The sequence below is a fragment of the Hordeum vulgare genome, chromosome 3H, assembly GCF_904849725.1.
Source record: "Hordeum vulgare subsp. vulgare chromosome 3H, MorexV3_pseudomolecules_assembly, whole genome shotgun sequence".
Taxonomy (NCBI): domain Eukaryota; kingdom Viridiplantae; phylum Streptophyta; class Magnoliopsida; order Poales; family Poaceae; genus Hordeum; species Hordeum vulgare.
Window position 1 is genome coordinate 367,248,957 of NC_058520.1, and position 19,222 is coordinate 367,268,178.

Here is a 19,222-nt window from a genome sequence, read left to right on the forward strand (position 1 = left end):
CCAAAATCCAAGCGTTGGTGTGTGAGATAAATATCGAAAAATATGCTTCCCAACCTTATGGTGTGATTCCTTTGATGTTGCTTGGAGTTGGGCACGCATGCAAACACTAAGCATAATATCTGGCCTAGATGCACATAGGGACAATAAAGATCCAATCATATAGCAATATACATTTTGATCAAAATTGTTACCATATTTGTTAGTGCACGGATGGACATTTGTCGGCATCCGAATTTTTAGGCCATCGCAATCTTGCATGTCAAATTTCCTCATGCAATATTTGAAGTATTTCTCTTGAGAGATGAAGATGCCATTGTGTTGTTGCCAAATTTGAAGGCCTGGGAAGAATTTCAGCTCCCTCCTGATGGATATTTAATACTCTTCACTCATCATGTAGCCAAATTCGTCACTCTAATGTCTGTTAGTAAAACCAAAAATAATATCCTCCATGTATATTTGGCATATGAATAATTCATCATCATAATATTTTATGAAAATAGTTGGGTCAAGTGAACCAGGTTTGAAGCCATTCTTCTTGAGGAATGCCTTCACAGTATCATACTAGGAACTTGGAGCCTGCTTGAGGCCATAGAGAGCCTTGTTGAGTCTGAAGACTTTGTCAGGATGCTTTGGATGTTCAAAACCTGGGGTTTGAGCAACATATACTTCTTCCTCAAGCTTACCATTCATGAATGCACTTTTCACATCCATTTGATGTAATATGATGTTACGATGGTTAGCATAAGCAAGCACTATACAAATAGATTCAAGTCTAGCAACAAGTGCAAAAGTTTCATCGAAGTCAATTCCCTCAATCTATGTGTAGCCCTGAGCTACAAGACGACCCTAAATACTCACCACTTGTCCATTTTTGTCCTGTTAGTTGCGGTAGATCCATTTTGTGCTTACCGTGTTATGCTTGCGAGGATCATACCACTTGATAAACTCACACACATTGTTGATCTTGAATTGATGCAATTCCTCTTGCATAGTGTGACTCCACTCAGGCTCCATAAATGCTTCAACAACTTTGGTGGGATTCATGAGAGAGAAAAAGAAAAGTGCCCACAAAAGTTAGAAAAATGCGAAGCTTTTGAGCGATTGGGAGTACTTGGTGCATTTATGTCATCGAGGATTTTGTCAACTTGCACTTCATTTGCCTCTCTTGGGTCAGCAGGTTGATGACTTTGTTGGGGCTGAGCATTTTCTTCACCACCATTTTCCTCAGCATCATGTTCTTCATGGTGAGGAATGTCTTCGTGATTTGTGATGATCACTTATTCATCATCATTTTCCCGAACGGGAATAATTTCACCATTGTCCTTGAATTTGATAGATTCCTCAGGATGCATTTCATCTAGCACAGAAGGCATGTGCTCTCTTTGCCAGTCGAGTCCTTTGTGTAACTTTTATGACGAGGATCTCTAATCGAGCAATTACCACCGAAGACTTAGAAATGACTCACATTGCGTCTCTCGTGAGTGAGTAGCTCATATGAAGTCTTGTTGAGGAATTTGTGAAGATATACCCGATTGATGATGTGTCAAGCAATACCAATTGCTTCAGGACAAACAATGTCGAGTCTTGTATTCATCAAGCATGGTGCAAGCCATCTCAATGAGTGTCATGTTCTTGCGCTCGACGACACTATTCTGTTGAGGAGTGTAGGGGTCAGATAACTCATGAGTAATTCTGAGTCCATCAAGATAATCTTTGAGTCTTATGTTCTTGAACTCGGTCACATTGTCGCTCCTGATGTGTTTGATCTTGACGCCGAAATTCGTCGAGGCCCTTAAAGAAAATCGTGTGAAGACTTCCCACACTTCAGTTTTGTACATAATATTATGCACCCACGTGTAACGAGAGAAGTCGTAAACTATGATGAAGCCATATAAAGATGCAACATTCGTTAGTGTGGCATAATGAGTAGGGCCAAAAAGGTACATGTGAAGCAATTCAAAAGGACAAGAGGTAGTCATGATAGTTTTTGAGGGATGCTTGGATTTGGTCATATTTCTAGACTCACAAGCCCCACACACAAATCCCCTCTTCAAAAGTCTTTGAAGACTTTGGATTTGTCAAATTTCATAACCACAATGCAACGATATTTCCCAAAGATGACTATCATAACAAGGTCACAAAAGCATTAAGACTGACATGAGGTTGAATCCAAGGGATTCAGCAAGCATCACTTTATCCATGTATCAATCCTTTGAGATTGCAACCCTACCTAGACCAATACCTTGCATTTTTCCTTTGTTAGCGTATGTGATATACTTAAGAGGGGATGGATCAAGCACTGAATCCATCAATAAATTCTTGTCACCAGTCACGTGATTGGTGCATCCACTGTCGAGGACTCACTCGGTAGCCTTAGATGTTTCTTCCTATAGAAATATTAGTCCAACTTGTCGGGGGGATAACCCCGGGGTAGGCTCATCAAGCCTGTTCCTTCAATTCCGGCCCAATGAACATGAACGTATGAAGATTCCCAAGGCCCAAGTCTTCTGACCGGCTAGGCATCACCTGCCGGCTAGAAGACGAGGCGGCCACCTTTCTGGCCGGCCAGGCAACCCCTGCCGGCTAGAATCCAGGCGGCCTCCCCTTCAGAGCCGACCTGGTCCCGCCAGCCGGATTGAGGAGGAGCTAGCCGCACTCAAGCCGGCTGACCAAGCAGACTAGCCGGCCTAGGATCACAAGTCATATCAGATCGTAGGTCAGGAAGAGACCTCTAGATCAAAGGTAGCTACGCGTCAGCAAAGGTACAGGATCAGGGCGCCCGGCAGGTACGAGCATCGGCGGCCACGCCGCTGACCTACCCCAGCTCTGATCCATCACCTAGCATAGTGTCAGACCGTCACACTCCCACTCCATTACTGCACTCGGCGTGGGGAACAGTGGAGGCGGTCGTACTGCCTGCCCATGAAGAATCTCGCGGGGCGACGCTTGATGTACAGCGCGTGCTGAGCGTCAGCCTTACGCGAGAACCACATTGGCCAGCAGGTGGGTCCCACAGGCAATCGAGACCATGCAGCCGACGGGCCCCTCATTGACAAGACAAGACCCTTTTGGGCCCCTGGCCAGCCGGCGAAGCAGCCAGCCGGGTCCCACGCTTGTACCCTTTATCCATATTGTAGGCCGGCAGGTTTGTCTATAAAACCCCACGGCCGCCCCCCATGCAAAGGGTCGATCACTCACCAGTCATTCAACACTACACACTCACCAACCCACAGAGAGAGAGGTAGAGACGAGCCGGCTGCTCCCCTCTTCCTCCTCCCAACACAGCTCCAGGAGCGACATTGTACTCTGTTCCCATACATCAAACACACCCGTAGGATTAGGGGTATTATCTCTACGGAGAGCCCTCAACCTGGGTACATCGTGTGTCCCATGCGTGTACCAACCTCCTTACCAGCGCCCACCTTTGTCCCTTCGGTTCCCACTGACTTTAGCCTACCTATGGCATGTGTTGTGAGTATTCACCGACATTTGGCGCCCACCGTGGGGCCGATCGCGGCATCGGCTGGCTTTACGCGCTTGGCGGGGCCCCGCACCTACACCACCGGATGCATCGCGTCTGGATCAGTTTGCATGCCCGTGGAGCCCGCCTTCGACGAGGCGACACCCATGATGAACGACGTCCCCGTCCGCCATGCGGATTCGGACGAAGATTCTGATGACGAGGCGCTCCCTAGCGTCGTCGTCGCTACTATGGAGAACCTCAACGACCTTCGCCTTAACAACGGCCTGCGCTACTTTGGCGAGGACTACGACGTTGAGGTGCTCTGCGCCAGCTTTAGCAGGCTCTCTATCGCTGCGATGCCTGCCCACAATGTTTACCCCAGTAACGTCCTCATCTTCGATGGCCCTCCGCCGTCGGTGGGATTCTTCACCCCATACCACGTTGTTGCCGTCTCCAACACCGTGGAGGTGATGGTTATCGGCGCTGGCACCAGCACGGCTCCCGGCAAGGCCTCCGCAGGCGCCGGCGAGCCTGCTGCGGCCGCCGCTGATACTCTTCGGGACGCCATCGCCGGCCTGAAGACACCGGTCACCACTTCCGCCGACCCTGCAGACGCTCGGGCCTCGCTGGAGGAGGCTCGCAAGCATATATTGGAGGAGGGCATCGCCGTGGCCTCGGCAAAATGTCGGTTGGAGGCTCCGCGTCACGAGTATAACTCTGCGTACGGTCTCACTCCGATTTCCGAGGCCCCAGCCGGCTTGGATCGGTCCGCAGCCGTGGCCGGTTCATCACCGAGGTTCTAGGCGGGGACCTGCCCACCTACGAGACTCCTGCGGCCAACATGCGGGCGGCACAGGCGACCATGAAGGAGATGGCGAGCCTGGAAGGCGAGGAGCGCGCCTTCCAGGAAAAGCGTGTCAAGGATCTCCTTGACGCCGCTAACCAGCAGCACGCTCGGTTTGACCCCGGTCAGGCTCAAATTGAGTCCCCGGGACCGAACTCAGGGGCACGCCGCCATCCTAGCGGCCAGCACCACGCAGAAGGATCTTACTTGCATCGCCCTTCCGGCTGGAGGGGCGAGGGAAGCCAAGACCGGCGCTCTCAGCACCAAAGCGAGCACACTTCGGGCTTGCGTCGCGGAGGCGACGAGGGCGATTCGGGTACGAGGATCTTCCTCCGCGAAGAACTCACGCCTCCGGCTCCCGAGGCGCCTCCCCTCTCGCCACCGGGGCCGGCGCCCCCGTCACCCAGGACGAGCGGGACGCCCGTCGGCGTATCGTCGCCCTAGCCCATGCGACCCTCTTAGAGGAAGACGGACCCGTCGGTCCGGCATGCTTCGGCCCCAGGATCCGAGGGGAGCCGTTCCCCCGAGGCTTCACCCTGCCTCGGGATACGCCGAAATACAACGGCACGGCCAAGCCAGAAGACTGGCTGATCGATTACACCACGGCCGGAGGCATCGCCAGGGGCAACAAGCGCGTAGCGGTTCGCTACGTGCCACTCATGCTGGCCGGCTCGGCCCGGACTTGGCTTAACAGCCTCCCAGCCGGCAGCGTCAACTCCTGGGTGGACTTTGAGGAGGCGTTCGTCCGCAACTTCACTAGCACATACAAGCGCCCTGGCCGGCCCCGCGAGCTGGCCATGTGCGTCCAGAAGGCCGATGAACCCCTTCGCGACTACGTCACCCGGTGGACTGAGCTCCACAACTCCTGCGAGGGGTGCATGAGGTACAAGCCATCCAGTACTTCATCGACGGATGCCGAGACGGAACCCTCCTCAAGCACAAGCTCATGTGCGCCGAGCCCACCTCTCTGGCGGTGCTCATGGCCAAGGCGGACAAGTACGCCACGGCCGACTCTGCAATGCGCATCAAGGTGACCGCCTTGGACAAGGTTGTTCCCGCGCCGGCTACTCCCAAGCCGGCTGGGGACAACCGAGGCGGCCAGAACAACTACAAGCGCAAGGCGGGTCAGATGGATCCCCGCTCCAACAACAAGCTAGTGGCCAATGTGGAGGGCGAGGCGTTGGCTTCTCAAGCTGGCCCTCCACGAAAGCGTCACAATCGGGGCAATCCCAACTGGCTGCCCAGGCAGTCCCTCGAGCAGCTGCTTGACGCTCCCTGCAAAGATACATTCTGGGGCGACGCCGTCTACCCATACCCTTCGACAGTGCAGCGTCGCACACCGGTTGTCGCAAGGGGATGGCCTGCCGGCTCCTCCGGGTGCGCAGGCGGCTCCCCGTGCACCGGCTCCCAATCACGCCCCGCTTCCGCCGCCACCGCCTCGTGATGACGGTCCTCACCCTGACGACTATCCTCATCAAGACGGAGCGTTCGTCGTCTTCACCAGCGAAGGCGACGACAAACACAGCCTACGCCAAAGAAGGCGCGAGGTAAACGCCACTGTCCCCCTGGTTCCCCAGTACATGCATTGGTCTGACAAACCAATCACATGGAGCCGGGTGGACCACCCTGCGATGATGCCCAACCCGGGGTCATACACACTCGTCCTCGACCCCACCTTCGCCTCCAAAAGGCTCACCTGCCGATTCTCCCGAGTGTTGGTCGATGGCGGCAGCAGCATCAACATCCTCTACCTCGACACTCTCCTCAAGCTCGGGCTCAAGGAGACGGACGTCCTGCCAACCAGCACTGTTTTCCATGGCATCGTGCCTGGGCAGTCATGCTCGCCCATCGGCAAGATCCAGCTGGACGTCCTCTTCGGCGAAAAGGCCCACTTCCGCCGAGAGTCCATATGGTTCGAGGTAGTGAACCTCAGTAGCCCGTATCACGCGCTGCTGGGAAGACCGGCTCTGGCCAAGTTCATGGCTATTCCGCACTATGCCTACCTGAAAATGAAGATGCCGGGTCCCAATGGCATCATCACTGTTGTTGGCGACTACAAGAAGTCGCTCGAGTGTGCCCAAGATAGCAGCCACCTCGCCGACGCCTTGGTGATTGCTGAGGAGAAGCGGCAGATCGACCGGCTCGTGGCCCAGGCTACCGAGCAGCCGGAGATTCCTCCTCCTCCGTCCCAATCGGCCTGCGAGGGCTCTTTCAAGCCGGCTAAAGAGACCAAGCAGGTCCCACTCGACCCTGCCAACCCGAAGCAGTGCATCACCATCGGGGCTGGCCTCAGCCCCAAATAGGAAGGCGAGCTCGTCGACTTCCTCCGTGAGAATTGGGACATCTTTGCATGGTCCCCCAAGGACATGCTAGGTGTTCCGAGGAAGTACGCCGAGCACAAACTTCACGTGCGACCGGATGCAAAGCTGGTGAAACAACCTTTGCACCGCTTCGCCGAGGGGAAGCGGCGCACAATCGGAGAAGAGATCACCTGGCTCCTTGCAGCCGGCTTCATCATGGAGGTTTTCCACCCGGACTGGCTGGCGAACCCAGTCCTGGTGCTGAAGAAGAACAACACATGGCGAATGTGTATCGACTATACTAGCCTGAATAAGGCATGTCTGAAAGACCCTTTCGCGTTGCCTAGGATAGATCAAGTGATCGACTCCACCGCAGGCTGCGAACTGCTGTCGTTTCTGGATGCTTATTCGGGCTACCATCAAATCAAGCTGGATCCAGCTGATCGCCTGAAGACCTCCTTCATCACGCCCTTCGGGGCCTACTGCTACACCACCATAACGTTCGGTGTGAAGAACGCAGGTGCGACATTCCAACGCTGCATGCAGCAGTGCCTACTGCCACAGATTGGCAAAAACATCCACGTCTATGTGGATGACATTGTCGTCAAGACGAAGCAGCACTTCAGCCTCCTCGACGACCTGCGGGAGACATTCGCCAATCTGCGCAAATACAAGATCCGGCTCAACCCTGAGAAGTGTGTCTTCGGGGTCCCAAGTGACAAACTCTTGGGGTTCTTCGTATCCGCCCATGGCATCGAAGCAAACCCTGAGAAGATCAGCACCATCGAGCGGATGGTGCGGCCGGCTCGGATCCTCGACGTCCAGAAGTTCGCCGGCTACTTAGCATCCCTCAGCCGGTTCGTCAGCCGGCTTGGCGAGAAGGCCCTTTCACTCTAACAGCTCATGAAGAAGACGACGAAGTTCGAGTGGAACGACCAGGCGGATGAAGCCTTCCGCGACCTCAAGCGGGTAATCTCGAGCCTGCCAATCTTGGCAGCCCCATCTGAAAGGGAACCCATACTCATATACATCGTGGCGACCACTCGCGTGGTCAACATAGTGTTGGTAGTTCAGCGCAAAGAGGAAGGCAAGGCCCTGCCAGTGCAGCGCCCTGTCTACTACCTTAGCGAGGTCTTGTCCGCCTCTAAGCAGAACTACCCTCATTATTAGAAAATGTGTTATGGTGTTTACCTTGCTGCAAAGAAATGAAACAATACTTCCAAGAGCATGCCATCACTGTGGTGAGCACTGCTCCGCTTTTAGAGATCATGGGTAACCGTGATGCCACGGGCAGAATTGCCAAATGGTCCATCGCCATGGCGGACCATGATATCCTGTACGAGCCTCGCACCGCCATCAAATCACAGGTGGTGGCCGACTTCTTAGTCGACTGGGCTGAGACCCAATTCGAGCCACCGCCTCCAGACTCCACGCATTGGCGGATGCACGTCGATGGCTCGAAGATGCAGACAGGACTGGGAGCCGGCATCATCTTGACGTCTCCGAAAGGGGACCAACTCAAGTACGCTCTCCAGATCCATTTCGCCGCCTCCAACAACGTCGCTGAGTACGAAGCACTGGCTCATGGCCTCCGGCTTGCCAAGGAGATCGGGATCCGGTGGCTCATATGCTTCGGCGACTCAGACTTGGTGGTGCAGCAGGTCTCTGGCGAATGGGACGCCAGGGACGCCAACATGGCGAGCTACTGCTTCCTCATCCAGCACCTCAGCGGCCCCTTCGAGGGTTGTGAGTTCCACCATGTTCCCAGAGCGGAAAATGAAGCGGCCGATACACTGGCGAAAATCGGCTCCACAAGACAGGCCATCCCGGTCGGCGTCTCCCTCGAGCAACTCCACAAGCCGTCTATCAAGTCGTCTCCCGAGTCGGCATCAATCTTCGTACCAGCCGACTCAATGATACAAGCGCCGCCGACTGTGGACCCCACGCCGGCTGCACTGACGGCACCAGCTCCAAATGCGACACCCACTGAGTCTACGGTGCAAGCGTCGTCGGCTCCACCAACTACGCCGGTTTCGGATCCTATTCCGGCTCCATCGGTCCAACCGACTCCAATAGCGGCACTAGCTACAACGACAACCCCGGCTCTATCCGGGCTCGAATCCTCCCAGTGGGTGGACGTCATGGAGATAGACGGTGAGCCGGCTGTAGTAATAACATCATCAAGTTTGGGGGTTGCAGAAGCCTCCAACAGTCAAAACAAAGCAGAGGCGACCCTTGTGTCGGCTCCATCATGGGATCAGGCCATTCTGGCCTTCCTTCTTCGCGGTGAACTTCCTCAGAACGAGGCGGAGGCAAGACAGACCCAGCGCAGGTCCGCCGCCTACGCCATCATCAATCGCGAACTGGTACGACGCAGCACGACCGGCGTGTTCCAACGCTGCGTCGAATCAGAAAAAGGGCAGGAGATCCTCAGAGACATCCACCAGGGGGAGTGTGGGCATCATGTCGCCTCCAGATCCCTGGTGGCCAAAGCATTCCGCCATGGATTCTATTGGCCCACGGCCCTCGAGGAGGCCATGGATCTGGTGGACAAATGCGAAGGCTGCCAATGCTTCGGTGCACAAAGCCACATGCCGCCTTCAGCGCTGAAAACCATTCCCTTATCATAGCCATTCGCCGTCTGGGGACTGGACATGGTTGGGCCCTTCAATATGGCTCGCGGAGGGATGACACATCTTTTGGTAGCTGTCGAGAAGTTCACCAAGTGGATCGAAGCCAGACCTATCAAGAAGCTTGACGGCCCCACTGCTGTCAGGTTCATCACGGACATCTCTGTCCGATATGGCGTTCCCCACAGCATCATCACCGACAATGGCACCAACTTCGCCAAGGGCGCCCTAGCGCTCTACTGTTCCAAGGTAGGCATCCGGCTCGACTTGGCCTCAGTGGCACACCCTCAGTCAAACGGCCAAGCAGAGAGGGCCAACGGCCTGATCCTAGCCGGCATCAAGCCAAGGCTAGTGGCACCACTGGTCAGGTCAGTCGGCTGCTGGATTGAAGAACTGCCGGCTGTGCTATGGAGCCTCCGCACCACGCCCAACCGGTTGACCGGCTTCACTCCATTCTTTCTGGTATACGGGTCCGAGGCTATTATCCCCACGGATGTCGAGTTTGACTCACCTCGGGTCACCCTATACACAAAGATGGAGGCGAAGGAGGCCAGAGAAGATGGTGTGGATCTCCTCGAAGAAGCAAGGGACTTGGCTTTGAGTCAGACGGCCATCTACCAACAGAAGCTGAGATACTACCACAGCAAAAGATCAGGCCTCTCTCTTTCAGGGAGGGAGACTTGGTCCTCACAAGAATCCAGCGCACTGCCAGCCAGCACAAGCTCTCACCCCCCTAGGAGGGACCCTTCATCATCAGTAGGGCGCTGCACAACAACGCTTACTACCTGATCGATGCCCAGAAGCCAAGGAAGCGCAAGAGGGGCGACTCCAGCCAAGAAACGGAACGCCCATGGAATGCGGCGTTGCTTCGCCCGTTCTATTGCTGAAAGGCAGAAGTCAAGCAAGGGAAAGAGCATGCACATGTATCTTCCTCCCTCTTCAGGGAACAACGAAGGCAATAAAAAGAGCATACTCCATGTTTCTTTTTATTGAGAGTTTTCACTCAGTGTACGGGCTACACAGCGTACCACCTCTTGCCAGCTTAATCAAGCTTGGAGGCTACGCTGCGCGGCCCCTTGCTAGCTTCAAACAAGCTCGGGGGCTCGCCAGCCGCCTGGACGGTCCACCCTTATAGACGGACACATAGTGTACCGGCTGACTCCTGGTCCCTCGCTCGAGCCTACGGGCTGGCTCCGGTCACTCGGTTCGCAAGGTGACGCCAGGTCAGGTCGAATACATGCAAAGTCCAGCTATACTTGGGACGACCGGCTCGGGCTGGCTCGATCGTATATACGATCTCATTCAAGACTCAAGACGGTCTCTGACTGCCGGGAACAACAAATACGATAAAAAGAGCATGCTCCATGTCTCTTCTTCTTAAAGAGTTTCCACTCAGTGTACGGGCTACACCGCGTACCACCTCTTGCTGGCTTATTGAAGCTCGGAGGCTACGCAGCGCGACCCCTTGCTAGCTTTAAACAAGCTCGGGGGCTCGCCAGTCGCTCGGACGGTCCACCCTTGTAGTCGGACACATAGTGTACCGGCTGACTCCTGGTCCTTCGTACGAGCTTGCGGGCTGGCTCCGGTCGCCTGGCTTGCGAAGTGACGCCAGGTCAGGTCGAATACATGCAAAGTCCGGCTATACTTGGGACGACCGGCTCGAGTTGGCTCATTCAAGCCGGCCTCTGATTGGCTTATGTCATGTTCTTTATGTCTTGATGGCTTCGCATAAGAGAAGTCAACCAGGAATCAAAAGACGGGATCATAAGACAACACGCTTGGTGACGAATATAATGCTGAATATATACATTCATAAAAGCATTGGCCCATGGCCCACGTTTGTTACATCCCTCCGGGGGTAGAACCAAAAACACAGAAGGACACCGGTTACGGGACAACGGCCTCAGTGGTCGTCTCGGACGCTGCTCCTGATGTGGTAGCATCACCGCCTCCGGCTCCTCCCGAGGTGGTTGCGCCGTCTCCCCCGCTGAGGCCCCCGGCTCCGCCAATCCCGGAGTCAGCATACGCCGCACCGCTGGAGGCGGCAGCAGATTCCGCAGCCCGGACCGCTTCGTCGGAGCTGTCGTCGGCGTTGTAGGGCTGAAGGCCGTGCAGATCTTCAGCGATCACACCGCCATCTTCACCCCTCTCCAAGGCGAAGTCATCCCAGGCTGCGTATTCGGCAACGGCGCTGGCTCTCACATGGAGCTCCTCCTCCATGCCTTGCAGCTCCGCTTCTGAGCCGTCGTGCTGGGCAGCCAGCTTGCCCAAGTTCAGGTTCCGATACCATGACTTGGCCAAGCGTAAGGCCATATAAGCCCCAGACCGCGCTGCGGAGGCACGCCAGGCGTCCAGGCGCTCTCCACCCACTGCGAGCCAGCGGGCAAGCCGGCTCATGGATGCCGGCTCCACGCCCTTCGGCCATAGGGCCGCCACCATCGATGAACCTGCAACCTGGAGCTGAGCCACAGACTCGCCCAGGGCGTGCAGGCGGGCCCAAAGGCCCACCCCGATCTCCTCCACGCTCCAGCCGGAGGTAATGTCTACCTCCTACCCGGCCGTGCGGCGCTCCTCACGGCACACCTCAACGGCGGTGTCGGCTGCGATCTGGGTCTCGGGGAAGAGATCTGGAGTAACGACAACCAGGACGTAAGAATACAGCAAGAGGAGGAGACGGCAAAAAGACCAAACACAAAACAAGGAAAAGAGACCCACGCTAGAAGGCGCCGTCGGTCTCATGAGAGACCTCGAGGATCTCGCGCTCCCGCATCGTACTCGCATGAGTAAGGCGGGCGATTTCCTCCTGGAGGGTCGTGACAGACTCCAGAGCCTTGGCCAGCTGTGTCTGCTTCTGGGCAAGGGCCTCATCCTTCTCCCTCAAGGCGGCGTCCTTGAGGTCCACCTCCTTGAGGTGAAGCGACGCGAGTCGGTCCACGTCGACAGAGTAGGAGGCCTCCTTCTCCTGCAGCGTGGCCCGCAGCCGCTCCAACTCGACCCGGCCAGCCGCCTCGAGCTCCTTCTTCTCCGCCTGAAGAAGGTCCAGCTGCTCTTGGAGACGGCCGCCAGCGTCGCGTAGGGCATCACGCTCCGCGTCAACCTCGCCCAGCCGGGCTTCAAGCTTGGCAATCCGGCTATCAGCCCCCAGGTGCTGGTCCTGTAGCTCGTTGTACGCCTGTACCTGAGCATCGTAAAGCGCCTGCTAAAGGGGAGAGAAAGGGAGCAGGATTAAGATTCGACCTGGTTAAAAGCCTAACCAGCCCGATTCTCGGGGGCTACACCCAGTGGGTGCGCTTGCGCGCCCCCACTGAAGAGAACTGTGCAGGGAAAAAGGCATCCAAGAGATTCGGACCGGTTGGCAATCAACCCGCCCGATTCTCGGGGGCTACACCCAGTGGGTGCGCTGTCACGCCCCCACTGACACCAAGAGAAGAGAAAAAGGTACAAAGAAAAACCAAAAAAGGCAAGGCCTACCTGGGTGCGGGCTTCCAGGCGCTCCATGTCGCCGCATACCACGCGGGCCGCCTGCTCCACCTTCGACGGCCGCTGGAAAACAGCGTCACCAGCTCCGGTACGCCGGAAAGAACGGTGCCGGCGGGCAGTCGCAGGCGGGCCAAGTTTGCCGCCCGCCATGTCTTCATGGGCCGGCTCCCAGCCCAGCCCCCGGCCCTTGGCGCAATAGGGCCGTGCTGGGGAACGACGATGGCGCCGGCTCCTGGTGCCGGCTCGACAGCCGGCTCGGCCGACGCCCCGACCGGCACTACCTCCCCCGCAGGAGGCCGATGAGCCACGTCCGGCGCATCCATGGTCGCCTCTGGGGCATCAGGGGTCGCGTCCGGTGCTATCAGGTCCAGCACAGGCGCATCAGGAGCCGCTTCGGCCCTGGGAGAAACAGGGATCGTCTCCAGGTCCACCTGCTCCGAGGTTGCTGGTTCAGACAGCTGGGCCCCTTCGGTCCTTGGGGCCGGCCTGGAGGCGGCCTCGCTAGCTGGCTCCTCCACACGGGCATGTGCGGAGGGATCCTGTCTAGCCTTCGCACGCTTCTCCGCTGGCCTCTCGACCCGGCTGGGGTGAGGCTGACCCACGACGGCCTTCCCCGCAGCCGTGTCCCACCGGTGCTTGGACTCTATCTCGATCTCCCTCTTGGCAGCATCAGTTGCTGCCCAGCCGGCCCGCTTGGCTGCGGAGGCGGTTTCTTCATCCGCATCCTCCGCCTCCCTGTCAAGCCAAGCTTCTCAGGAACAAAGCTCATCTCAAGATGGGGAAGGGAAAAGAGCAGGAAACCATACCCTGCAACTACCGGGACCTGCCTCTGGCCACCGCCACGGCGCCTCTTGGCGTCGTCTGCTCGCTGCCCGGCTGGAGGACCCGGCGCCGGTCGCTTAGAGGCCGGCCGAGAAGTTGTGGCACCCTTGCCCTTCTTCCTGGCGGCCTCGTCAGCAGCGGTCCCTCCACCACCTTGACGCTGGGCACGCGTCAGTAGTGGGCTGGTGACCTCCTCCACCTCATTGGAGTCTTCTTCGAAGGCTGCATCAGAACAGAATGAGGCTTCTTCATCATCGTCCGTCCAGTCTGGTACGGCGTGCCGCGGGTACTCACCAGACGGCTCGGTCCCTTCCGACTCCAAGGGATCTTCCGAGCCGACGGAGGAGTCTGAGCGGGGCTCCATCGCACCCTCGTCCTCCATCTCGGAGGCGTCGGACACCTCCACGTCAGGAGTAGGCTGACGGAGGGACCCCTGCAGGGTCTTGAACATCTACAAAAAAGGAATTCAACCAGGCTCAGCGACGCTACCGGCTCCAAGACAAAACCATAGAGAAGAATGGAGTAAGGCTACCATCGGAGGCGGGTGAGCCCGGTTGAATGGGGGCATCCCCCATGTCCATTCCCCGCCCTCATCCATGTGGGCGGTGGAGATCAGGTTCACCCCGTCGTGCTACAGCGCCCGGGGTGAACCTCTTGGTGGATAGCCGGGATGGATCTAGCCGGCCGCTCATCTAGCAGACCAGATGCGGCCGCCTCTGCAGAGGCAGGATTCGGAGGACCACCATGGTGGCGAGAAGGTCGCGGCCGAGGAGGCCGCTCTTCCCCAAGATGTCGAGGTGGGCGCAGATAAGCACCACCTCTGGATGCGGCCTGGGAGTCTTCGCATCCCAGTTCCGCCGTGTCGGAGGAGCGATGGCGAACGGGGGCAAGTTGAGGGCGTCCTGGGCCGGGTCGGCGCTCTTCACGTAGAAGAAACCCTTCTGCCAATGCTTGATGGAGTCTTGCAGAGGCATCTGGGGGAAGCCGGACTTCAGGCGGTGATGCACCAACGCGGTCCTTCACGGCGTCATGGGGCGCGGCCCCTTGAGCTTCTCCACCTCGTATTTCTCCATGGAGATGGATTGCTGCTTGAAGAAGAATAGGCTACGCCACAGATTGACGCGAGGCTCGAACCCCACGAAGCCCTCGCACAGGACCACGAAGGCGGACGGCTGCAGTATGGCGTTCGGCGCCAGATGATGCGGCTGCAGGCCGAAGAACTAGAGCCATTTGGCGAAGAAGGATCTAGCCGGGAGCCCGAAGCCCCGGTAGAAGTGCTCGACGAAGACCAGAACCTCTCCCGCGGCGGGTGCGGGAGCGGTCTCGGAGCTAGGAAGGCGCACCGGCACTTGGGAGGCTGGGGGCAACAGTGGATGGTGATGAAGCGCATCGATGTGCCCCTCGTCGATGTTGCTACCCAGCCAGGCCCCCTACGAGGACGCCTGCTGCGCCGACAACTTCTTCGAGGAAGATCCGCCGGCCATGGCTGCGAGTGGCGAGAGCTCGAAGCGGTCGACGAAGGTCTCGACGGCAAAGATGAAGAAGACAAAGGGCGCGAGCTCTTCTTCTCAGGACGCAAGGAGGAAGAGAGCACGGAGCAGGGCGAGAAGAGGGGGCGAATGGCCTCCTCGAAACCCTCGCGTCCCATTTAAACCCCCACGAAGCGTCGTGGGGAGGGGATCCGGTGCACGCCGGGCCCCATTAATTCCATGTATTACGGGAGGTAACGCTCCCCTAAGCCCAACCGTTGCGGAGTAAATCTGCAGAGGATCTCCCGCGCGGAGGCCGAGGGGCCGTCGTGGCGGGACCCAGGGCCCAGGCCCGGTCCCGTCAGTAGTAATCGCCATCATTACGCCAGGCGGGGCCTGGCACGTGGCGTTCTCCGGGCCAGTTACGACTGGACCGAGGTGTCGCTTCGAAGCTACCCGGTTCCGAAGCTGGCGTCCTTCGCCGCGAGCAACAGCCAAAATATCAAGATAAATCAACAAGCTGGTGAGGTCGCCCGCCCGCAGACGACAGACCTCGCCAGCTTCGGGGACTACTGTCGGGGGGATAACCCCGGGGTAGGCTCGTCAAGCATGTTCCTTCATTTCTGGCCCAATGGACATGAACATATGAAGATTCCCAAGGCCCAAGTCTTCTGACCGGCTAGGCATCACCTGCCGGCTGGAAGACGAGGCGGCCACCTTTCTGGCCGGCCAGGCAACCCGTGCCGGCAAGAATCCAGGCGGCCTCCCCTTCAGAGCCGGCCTGGTCCCACCAGCCGGACTGAGGAGGAGCCGGCCGCACTCAAGCCGGCTGACCAAGCACGCTAGCCGGCCGATGATCACAAGTCACATCAGATCGTAGGTCAAGAAGAGACCTCTTGATTAAAGGTAGCTACGCGTCAGCAAAGGTACAGGATCAGGGCGCCCGGTACGTACGAGCGTCGGCGGCCACGCCGCTGACCTACCCCGGCTCTGATCCATCACCTAGCATAGTGTCGGACCATCACACTCCCACTCCATTACTGCACTCGGCGTGCGGAACAGTGGAGGCGGTCGTACTGCCTGCCCATGAAGAATCTCGCGGGGCGACGCTTGACGTACAGCGCGTGCTTAGCGTCACCCTTACGCGAGAACCTCATTGGCCAGCCGGCGAGTCCCACAGGCAATCGAGACCATGCAGCCGGCGGGCCCCTCATCGACAAGACAAGACCCTTGTGGGCCCCTGGCCAGCCGGCGAAGCAGCCAGCCGGGTCCCACGCTTGTACCCTTTATCCATATTGTAGGCCAGCGGGTTCGTCTATAAAACCCCCCGGCCGCCCCCCATGCAAAGGGCCGATCACTCACCAGTCATTCAACACTACACACTCACCAACCCACGGAGAGAGAGGTAGAGATGAGCCGGCTGCTCCCCTCTTCCTCCTCCCAACACAGCTCCAGGAGCGACATTGTACTCTGTTCCCATACATCAAACACACCAGCAGGATTAGGGGTATTATCTCTACGGAGATCCCTGAACCTGGGTACATCGTGCGTCCCATGCGTGTACCAACCTCGTTCCCAGCGCCCACCTTTGTCCCTTCGGTTCTCACCGACTTTAGCCTACCTATGGCATATGTTGTGAGTATTCACCGGCACAACTTATGACCTCTTATACTTTAGAATGAAGAATATGATAATCAATTTCATCATAGTGAGATTAGTAACATCGGGGCGTGAGAAAATGAGTGATTCATTTCTTCATGATTAGCTTGCATTCTATCAAGAATTCTACAGGTCTCCAGCCAATTTTGCAAACGTTCAAGTTTGTCTGGAAACCCAACCCTGCAGAAGTGATTAGTTTTTTTCACCACCCAAATTTTAATGGGTGGCAAATAATTCATCATTTTATGAGTTGTATATGAGAATTGAGGCATTGAAGCTAATGCACTTCGTTTCACAATAGGGGGTTAGAGAAATCAAATGAGTAAGCAGAGAAATTCTTCGTAGATTTGTGAACATAATGGTTGAAGAATAATGCGACCTCTAGATTTTCCGTGCAAAACAGAAGCATTAACACGAGCGCAAGTAGATTTGTGACCATATGAGGAATTTGTTCCATATGAAGACTTTGGTCCATATGAAGAATTTGATCTCGGGTTCTTCTTCTTCATAGGTGGTCTCATGATGACATACACGTGAAGATTTTCAACACAACTTTTGGGACCCAGATTTCCTTAAAGAGGAATCATTCCTGTAGTTAGTTCCAATGTATCTAGCAAATACTTCAACATTCTAATTTTTGAACATTTTATAGTTGGAGTCAAATGACTCATGAGAGGAATTTGAAGTATCATAGTTGTAGCCTGATATAGTAGATGGATCCACACGAGGTCCTTTTGTATAAACCCATGTGATCTTAGGATACTTCTCAGGTTTCAAGTATGATCCACCGACATTCAATTTCCTATAGAATGTGATACCCTCTTTCCTAGGGTTCCTATTCAAATTCCGCTTCTTGAGCACAACACAAAGGGTTTGATTCCCTTTGAGGCTTTTTTATATGATGTCACATACAATTCCTTCAACCCTGCATTATTGTTAGTGAAACATGTGGCTTCCTCGAATGAGGAATTTCTGACCACATAAATAGTTGAAGGAATTGCAGTTTCAGAAGCATTTGAACATTCGGGGTGAAGAATGAGCAGTTTCATGTTCGATGCATTTCAATCAAGGTGGGATAGATTCTTCCTCAATGAAACTGATCTGTTGTGCAAGAAAATAATCGTTTTCCCTTCGAAGATCATCACGAGACGCCCTTAGTTCCTCACGATCTTTCTTTCTTTGAAGAAATTCATAGGAAAGCTTCTCATGATAAACTAAGAGTATTTCATGATGACTTTGAAGGTCATCATACTTAGATTGAAGACTTTGTAGGTCATCCATGAGAGTTTGAGTTTGATCCATTTCCTCGTTCAATAGGTCATCGCTTTAGTGTAACAATTTATGAATCCTTTCCATAGCATTTTGCTGCTTAGTGGCAATATTTAGCAAGTTTAGAATAGATGGGTTTTAAATTTTCATCAGATTCATCTACAATTGATTTAGAGGAGGAAGGACGTTTGAGTGCCTTGGCACCTTTCCTATGAAGCAATAGGTGGGAGCAAAATTGTCGTCGTAATCATCAGTGTTGTTGACGTTGTCATATTCTTCAAGGTTGAAGATGGACTTACTAACGAAAGCGGTAGCGAGAGCAAGGCTCGCCACACTCGAGTATGTCTCCTCCTCAGATTCCTCCTCGGATTTAGCATCATCAGATTCCTCGGTAGAGTCCATTTCCTTGCCAATGAGTGCACGAACTCTTCTCGAGCTTCTCTTCATGTAAGATGAAGACTTTGAAGAGGACCTTAAAGATCTATTCTTCTTATTGTCATCAGAACTATCATCCTTGTACTTCTTCTTTGTTGATTCCTTTTCTAAGAGAGGGCAATCAGCAATGTAGTGGACAGACTTCCTGCATTTGTGGCAAGTTCTCTTCTTGTAGTCTCGTGATGAAGATTCTGATTTGTTCACATCATTCCTTGACGATTTTCCAAACCAAACTCTTCTTTAGAAATTATGGGAATTTCCTGATGAGCATTGCTAGCGCGTGACCAATTTCATCAGGATCACCAAAAATGTTGTCAAATTCTTCATATGAGGAAATTGTGTGTGCCTTCGATGCATGAGATCTTCCATAGCTTGGTCCATGGAGATATCTCTTGTTAGATTGCTGAAATTCACGAGTATTGAGACTCTCAAGAATGTCAATGGGATCCAATGACTTGTAATCTCCATGCTATTGAATCATCAAAGCTAGTGTGTCAAATGAGGAATCAAGAGATCTCAACAGTTTCTTCACCACCTCATGGTCGATGATGTCAGCAACACCAATAGCTTGAAGCTCATTGAAGATATTAGTGAGGCGACCAAAGGTTTGCCTAACATTTCTGTTGTTGAGTCTTCTGAATCGGTTGAAGATATTGCGAACAACATCAACTCGGGAGTCACATTGAGTTGAACCCCCCTCGTTGACTTTGGACAACATGTCCCAGGTAAGCTTTGAAGTTTCCAAAGAACTCACTCTGTTGTACTGACATTTGCTCAGGTGACCACATATGATATTATTCGCCTGAGAGTCGAGCTGCTTGAATCTCTTCACATCGGCAGCGTTGACGCTT